The sequence below is a fragment of the Canis lupus genome, chromosome 26 (assembly GCF_003254725.2).
Source record: "Canis lupus dingo isolate Sandy chromosome 26, ASM325472v2, whole genome shotgun sequence".
In the NCBI taxonomy this organism is placed as follows: domain Eukaryota; kingdom Metazoa; phylum Chordata; class Mammalia; order Carnivora; family Canidae; genus Canis; species Canis lupus.
This window is the reverse complement of record NC_064268.1, coordinates 12,290,748-12,299,101: the sequence shown is the minus strand read 5'-3', so window position 1 is coordinate 12,299,101 and position 8,354 is coordinate 12,290,748. Positions and strand designations below refer to the sequence as shown.

The 8,354-nt window shown below is 42.3% G+C and overlaps 1 long non-coding RNA gene across 4 annotated transcripts in view; it reads right to left on the bottom strand.

The window, feature by feature from the left end:
* Positions 1-2,023: 2,023 nt before the first annotated feature.
* Positions 2,024-8,354, bottom strand: part of LOC112676608 (uncharacterized) — a 132,245-nt gene continuing 125,914 nt past the window's right edge. For 2 of the 4 annotated variants that reach the window (XR_007406162.1, XR_007406163.1), the window contains 2 exons: positions 5,648-5,843; positions 2,024-5,119 (listed from right to left, as the gene is read on the bottom strand). This is a non-coding gene — a long non-coding RNA (uncharacterized LOC112676608). The remainder of the gene's footprint in view (positions 5,120-5,647; positions 5,844-8,354) is intronic. The other 2 variants (XR_007406165.1, XR_007406164.1) reach the window with 2 other exon arrangements.

The window sequence follows — 8,354 nt, the reverse complement described above, 5'->3', positions numbered from 1 at the left end:
TCAGGCTACCTGCATGGAGCCTGCTTCTCCCTCTGCCTGTGTCTCTGCTTCTCTGTGTGTGTGTGTGTGTGTATATATATCTTCTGAATAAATAAATAAAAACCTTTAAAAAACATTGAACAATAAAATAAATAAATAAATCTTTAAAAAAATCTTTAAAAAAAAACAAGACAGAAGGAGCTTGTGTCTCTGCAGGCCGTATGGATGGGAAATGCCTTGTTTTAAGAGAGAAATAAGTGTCTATCTTGTTTAAGCTCAATAAAGAGGCGGATTTAGAGTCTCAATAATACATAGTTATAAATGCATTTTTTTCTCCTTTAGAAAAGCTGTAGCTTCAAGGAATTAGGGCTACAAGTGTATCTTGGGTAAATCTTAGAGAGCTTTGGACCCTATAGGATTGGCATTTTGCTGGTCTCAAGTATACAGTATCTCAGTCGTTGAGGAGTGAGGGGCAGGCTACCATGAAGACAATTTCTTTCAGGTTATAAAACCTCTTTGCCAACTCAATAAAGGTTTGTAAGACTTTTGTAGCTGGACCACAGTGAGCCTAGAACACAAAGCACAGGTAGTGAGAACCCTGCTCAACAAACAAGAGATTTCATACACAATGCCAGTAATGCCTCCCACCCAGTCCAATCAGTTGTCCTTCATTGAAATCACTACTAGTATAATCATTATTATTGAGCGATGGCTGTCACATAATAACATTCAACTTTGCATATCCTCTACCATATTATATTTTCAGTAGAAGTAGCTCTTTTAATCCCCATTTTACAATTGGGGTCGGAGACATTAATTAACATTCTCGAGGTCAGAGAGTCAGAAGCAAAACTAGAAATCCAAACTGTCCTGGTGCTAGAGTCCTGCCTTCTTGATAAAGGAATGTGATCCAGGAAAGATACAACCAGCCCAACCTGTTGGTAATTGGGTCTCCCCCCAAAGCAGCCCTTTATCCCCAGCTCCCTGCCTCCTGGACTTGTTTCAGAAAGATAATGTATCTTTCACTTTGGGAATCACTGAGTGTGTTGAGAACGGCTCGTGGTCCCTCTCGTGTCTTAAAACCAGGCAAGTCCAATCCAAATTCTTTATATTCCTAGTCTCTAGATCTCGGTGAGCCCAACCCAGTTTGCTGGGCTTGGGCCCAGGTTCCGCTCCCTTAATTCTCAAACCTGGCACTTTCTCACGAACACCAAACCCAAGTTGCTTTTTTGGAGATGAGCCTGTACTGAATCCAACTTCACACTCTACTTCTCCCAAACCCCTTGACCCACAGTGGACCTCGTGTTGGCTTTCTCCAAGTAGCTTGAGCCCCAACAACAACACTGCAACCTCCACCCCCATTCCTGCTGCTCATCTTGCATCTTGGCCAGTTCTCAGCCTATAATTCTTTCCAAACTTGCCTGTATAAAATAATCATGTACATGAAGTAAAACAGGAGTCTCATATACACACTTAATAACTCTTGTGTACTGTACAAGAGGGAATTCCACTCTATAACCCCCAGAGCTTTCGAATGGCTCTCATTTAGCTTCACATTCCTGGTGTGAGATCTAAAACTTCTTTCTCTCTGCCCCAGCCTGTTGCTGCCTTTTGAAATGGTTGTGTCTCCAGATTCCTTGGGACCATTTCATCTCCATCTCTGCTTCTAATTGGGGGATTTAGTTAGTGCTGTTTAGCCCTAGAGCTAAATGTCAGGGTTTCACTTAAAATCCCATATTTTGGGAACTGAGTACATCATGCTGGGGGAAGGTTCAAGTGTGAGCATGTCACAGTAAATGGAGTTAAATGGATCAGCTAATCCTTCCAGCCAGGAGCTCCAACACAAGGTGGAGGTTCCCACCCCTGGTCTTTGACAGATGCCCTGTGTGATGTTGGCCATGTCACTGGTCCTTCTGGGGCCTCTTTCCTCAAAATGGGTTGTTCTGTTATAGATGCGTCTCCAGGAAGTTAACCAGCAGTACTAACATCTCATATCAAATCGGCAATGGTCAGGCTCGCCAAAATAGCAAAAACAATGTCTAGCTTTTAAAAAAAAAATGGTTTTATTTTCTAAAACATACATGAACAAGGGAACCAAAGATAGTGGAGAACACGAATGAAGGAGAGCAATTAATTAACTGTATTAATGTGTACATTCAGCAAATATCCATGATAACTGGTCTTTGCTAGACACAGTGCCCAGCACTGGGAAAAAAGTGAGCCAGAAGCAGTCCACTGCTAGTATCTTCCATTCAGTTTGCTCCCTAGCTTGCTGTCCTCTGGCCACACTGGTTTGCTTTATATCCTTTGAGCATGCCAATTTTGTTCCTGCCTCAATATCTTTGCATTTGCTGTCCCCTCCACACCTTCCTTTTTGGTCCTCGGATGTGGTTTGGGTCTGAATTCAAGTGGCTCCTCCCAGGACAGACCTTCCTCTACCAGTAACTTGCTGTTAGTGCCCTCACTTTGATCTCACTGTATACCATCTTCACACTGTGTGTCTCTCTAGGAAATCTTGCTTGTCATATGATTGTCTAATGGTTCAGTAACCAGTATCCCTCTGCCCCCCAAACTGTAGGCTCCTTGAGGGCAGAGCTCTTTTCTGTCATTCTTCCCTGCATCTTCATGATATGCCTGATATAGAGAGACATTCCACAAATGTAAGTGAATGAATGGATCGATAAACAAATGGATCTTGGTGTTACTTTTTTTCTTAAAACACATCTAGCTAAATCTGTCAAGCCCAACCTTGGCTGTTTCCTTCAATTATAACATCCCCCAGGTATGTAATTCCTTCTAGAACAGTATATTTCAAGTGTGCTATAAACATATAACTCTTAATTCAAAAGAAATCCTAATCTATAAAGCAGTTAGCATGAAGGCAAGGATGCTCTGGTTGAGATGAGGGGGTGGGGTCTGGAGCCCCACCAATCCACAATCCCCTCCCTTCAATTCCATGCTAAAACATCTTTATAGCCCCACCTGGAACAAATTTTGCTATTTGGATTTGAAGGAAACTTTCCTTTATTTATGCAAAACGCTGGCAGGTATACTGTGGACAAAAAGGGAATTTCAGTGGCCAAGCAAGTTCGGGAAATATATAATTATTTTTAATAAACATGTATTAAGTGGACACTACATCCCAGAAATTGTGCTAGTTGCTGGGATATAATAGAGGAAAAGAGAGATATAATTCCTGTACTCACAGACCTTATAATCTAGGGATTAAAGAAAATTCTACTGGTTTTAAAAACATAAATTGAATTCTTTCCTCATGGATCATACAGGGCATTTGCTCTAAGGTATGCTGGGAATATCTGGGTATACATTTTGCCCAAAGTTCCTCAGTCCATGTCATTGGTCTAGTGTTCCACAAAGCATACTTTGGGAAATGCTGGTCAATACCCAGTGCTTGAATATCACCAAGAAATGACCTCTATACCATTAGCAATTTTCAAAGCATCCCAACATTTAAAGAATTATGTAATCCTGGATGATTCAACACATTTGATCTCTGATAATTCATAAGGCTTTTAAGAACTTCTGTGTCTTGGATCATCCTCTGGACATGGGTTGCACTTGTACTTGGAACAAGTGGGCACAGCCATTAAGAAAGCCTGTTATCGGGCAGCCCCGGTGGCACAGCAGTTTAGCGCTGCCTGCAGCCCAGGGTGTGATCCTGGGGACCCAGGATCGAGTCCCACATCAGGCTCCCTGCATGGAGCCTGCTTCTCCCTCTGCCTGTGTCTCTCCCTCTCTCTCTATCGCTCATGAATAAATAAATTAATTTAAAAAAAAAAAAAAAAGAAAAGAAAGCCTGTTATCTGGCCGGTCAGCCATGGCAGGGTCCCATTCTGCACTTATATCCATTTGCAGCTTTGTCTTTGCAGTCACTCCTTATAGGAAAATGAACTTCTTAGAGTAGAAATGCCTGCCCAGAGATTTCAGCCATAAAATATATACCCTCCCCATCCACAAATCAGGCAGAAAAATCCAATCAAAAGAAAGAGCCCCTTTTTCTTATCCTTGCCTGGGGACATAATTAACTGCTCCTTCCTATGTATTTCCAGAACACTACATATAACTACCTACAGCATTTATCATAGCAGTTATGATTCATGACAACCATGCAGGGTTCCCTCTTTTGTGCCAGGCAGTTTGCAAAATATTTTCCATATATTATTGCTTCTTTTCCCAATACTCATAGGTAGGAATTATTATCGATACTCTTCTCTCAAAGATGAGAAACTGAGGCCTTATAAAAGCTAAATAACTTGCCCCAAAGAACACTATCAGGGAATGAAACACCAGGATTTAAATCCAACCCTATCTGATTCCCACATCTAGACTCTCCTCTCCACATTTCCCAACTAACAGTTTAACGATCCATCACCTCCGGTTTGGATCACCAGTTTCTTGAGTGACCTCTCTTGAGTTTCGTCCAGCACATAACACAGACCTCGTGAGGGCTCAGCAAAGAGTAATTGAATGAACTGTGAGAGGCATCATGGTACAAGAAAAAGAGCTTTGGGTTAGAAAGCAAGAAAACTGGATCCTTCTCCAGGTTTTGTAACTAATCTACTATGTGACTTTGAGCCAGCCCCTTCCTTCTCTCTGGACCTTTGTCTTCCCATCTGTCAAATGAGAAGATTGGAAGAGATTATTTCTAATACAATCCTTGCCTCTGAGTCCAAGTGACCTAGGGCAGGAGTGGGTGTCACATAATTCAAAACAATGTGGGAATTCCCAAGAGGATAGAGTTGGTGTGGCCTATCCCCCAACATCCCCAGTGCCTAGGAGAGTGCCAGGCACACAGTAGGTGCTCAGTTAGTACCCATTAAATGAATAAGTGGGTACTGATGCCCATTCAAAACTCTGCTAAGAATAAACCATAAACACTTCACACACCTCAAGTTCCAGAAAAAAGCACAAACCATTTCCTTGTAAGGGAAGATGGATCCACTAGGGAACTGCAGCACTGACCCAACCCTTCAAGCATGAGAGTAACTGGAGTCCAGCCAATGGGGGCAGACGGAAGCTGGGGTTGGGAAGCCTCCTGGCTACCCCACACACACCCCACCCCACTGATGAACTTGAAATTCCTGGGTCAGATCTTTCATCACGTCAGAGCATGAAGCCTCTGGAAAATATAAATGAGAAAGGTCCAAGTCTAGTTTTGCAAGGATTTGCCCCATATCTCACCCTCCCTGAAACATAGGAAGGAGCCATCAGGAAGCCAAGAGACATGACATTGTAAAAACCCCTTTGTGGGAAATAAATAAATAAATAAATAAATCGATCCAAGATGTAATCTTTTTAGTTATAAAAACATGTTTTCCTTGCTTTCTGACCCTTTAGCATTTCGGGGTTTGGGGAGTTGACTGGATGCCTAGTGTCCATGAACACTTGAAAGTTCATCACCCTGACCTTCTTGGCTGTTAAATCTTAACACTGGTTGCTGCAAAGTACTTTGGCCTCAAAAGAAGAAAGAAAAGAAAAGAAAAAAAATCTGTGTGTGTGTGTGTGTGTGTGCATGTGTGTTTTCCCCAAACACACTCATCTTTGAGCTCATACTTTGGGACTCTGTGCATGGTTTTCTCAGATAGCCTGTAGATTCCCAAACAAATAGCCTGAGTTTTCTTTTTCCTATGGACTCTGTGGAATTCACCTGGAAATCTGGTGATTATTTATGTTCTAGCATACTTTCAGTCAAGCCACCCAGGACTTTCTATCCACAGGAAAACTGACAAATCCAATCAACTCTCCAAGTGCAGTTCTGTAAAGTCTTATTCATTTGGATGCCATCAGTTCAGAATTTTTGGATAATTCAGACAGTCTGGATGGAAGTTTCCTTTTGCACAGCTCTACAGAAAAAAAAGAGAGAGAGAGAGAGAGAGTTTCTTAACAAATTGATAATGCAAAGCAGACTGCTGAAACTGGAAAGAAACTGTCTTCAGGATCTTCAGAATAGCATTCACTGACAGGCGATCGACGATTAATTACAAATTATTTTTATCAAATAATTAAATTGAATTCCAGGCAATTGACCATCCACGGGGAAGAATATAGGATAGAGGCAAAAAGATACAGGCTTTCAGTTCACCGGGCATGGGCTCAAACTCCAGCTATGCTACTCAGGAGCTTAAGTTACTGGGCAGAAGCTGCTTCACTTCTCAGAGCCTGAATCCTGACATGTGGGAAAGGCTGCAGGATGGACATAAGAATTGGAAATCCCATCAGTAAAAACAGGGTTTCCAAAACTATGCTCAGAAGGATTGTTAAGTCCACAAGATGCATGAAAATGGGATCCATGGTTGAATAAGTTTGGGATAAACTAGGCCAAACAAAATCCAGTATGTTTGCTTGCTTTGGGGGTTTGTTTATTTCCAGGCCTTTTCGGAGCCTTTAATATTGTACTTGATGTTGTGAATTTCCAAAAGGGAGATGTACTAAGCAGTTTTTCCCAAATGTCTTTCAGCAGGAATCCCTCTCTGTTAGAACACTTTTTGACCTCTTACAGAACTCTTTCTGAACACAGTGTGCAAAATGAGGCCTTTGGATCTGTGGTTTGAGCTATGTCACCACTAGGCGTAGTGAGGACTTATGGAGGCATCTACACTCTATCCCCAAATCCTCTTGGGACCTAGGCCAAATCTAGAGATACAGTCTGTGACCAAGAAACTGGATTTTGGCTATGAAGCCGCAGTTTTACAGGCTCCCTTCAAATCATCCTAGAAAAATTAACTTGTGGGATTTTCCCAGATGTTCTGAGAAGTTATTATATATGGATGTGCTAGGGTCATCACGGTCATTGCTTCAAGGCCCTAAAAGTTTCAGAAGATTGAAGAAATGGACTGGGAAGAGAAAACATGGCAGGGAAACAAGGAATCTAATTCCTGGCACATAGTAAGGGCATTAAATAAAGAAGTATTTGTAACACCATTAAAATGATGAAAGAACAGAAACCACAGAGAATAAGTTAGGGTCTTGTGATCAGTTTTCCTTCTGGGGAAATATGGGAAATTCAAGAGTCATTATCCCAAGGGTGAAAGGGAAGGACGTCTGCAAGGCACCTGGGATGGTATTAAAGGGTGAATCCAAAGAATGTCACTATTAGTTCCTACCTAATAAGATTGAAAGTGCCATATAGGGTTCTAACCCTCATAACAAACTTTACAGCACAGCACATTGTTAAAAATTAAATGAAAATTTCAGACAGGAAGCTGTCATTTATTCACATCTCCATTTATTCATGCATCCAAGACTACTGAGTGTTGAGTATGCAAGAGCTGCTGGGAGAGTGTGGGAACAAGGATAAACAAAGACCATCCCCAGAGGGAACCTACATTAGAATAAGGGAATAAGGCAGAGGCAAGGGTGCTAACCAGACTTCCATGTGCTCCTCCAAATTTCTTACCCACCCTTGAAATTAGGTTGGGGTCACATGACTAGGTTCCACCCACTGGGAATGGGGGCAGAAAGGGTCAGCCTTTACAAACAAAACCCTCATGACTGTCTGGTCCTGTTTCCTTCTACTGTGATGACCTTGGGGACCACTTGCTCAAGCGAAAAGCAAGAAGATGGTGAAGGGCTTCCCACGCACCTATAGGGCTATGACATGAGACAGAAATAAACCTTTACAGAGTTAGACACTGAGTCTGGGGGTTTGTCCATTGTGGCAACTAGAATTAGTTGTCCTTATGGGCACCTGGATGGCTCAGTTGGTTGAGGACCCGACTCTTGATTATCAGCTCAGGTCTTGATCCCAGGGTCATGAGTTCAAGTCCCACACTGATTGGGGGGGGGGCTTTTTTAAGCCTCCTTAAAAAAAAAAAAAGAATTACTTATCCTAAGAGAGAAACAGACAATACTCACATAAATATATGAAGCTACAAAGGAAATGAAAGTAGGGAGGGGATCAGGAGAGGGAGAGGAAGGCTGTGTTAGTAAAAATCTCAACAGAAAGCCACACCCTTGAAATACTATTACATAAAGGGGATTTACTTACAAAGAAACTCTTTACAAAGGCTTGCATGTTAGGAAACCATAAAGAGGGGGATCCCTGGGTGGCTCAGCGGTTTGGCACCTGCCTTCGGTCTAGGGCATGTTCCTGGAGTCCGGGAATTGAGTCCCACGTCAGGTTCCCTGCATGGAGCCTGCTTCTCCCTCTGCCTATGTCTCTGCCTCTGTGTGTGTGTGTGTGTGTGTGTGTGTGATGAATAAGTAAATAAAATTAAAAAAAAAAAAGAAAAGAAAACCATAAAGAGTAATACAATAGGCCAGGGTGAGTAGCAGAGAGCTGTTACTATTTCTATGCCTAGAAGAACCCAAGGGAGGATGGGATGGGGCTGAGGAGACCATGCCAAGCTGGTGGC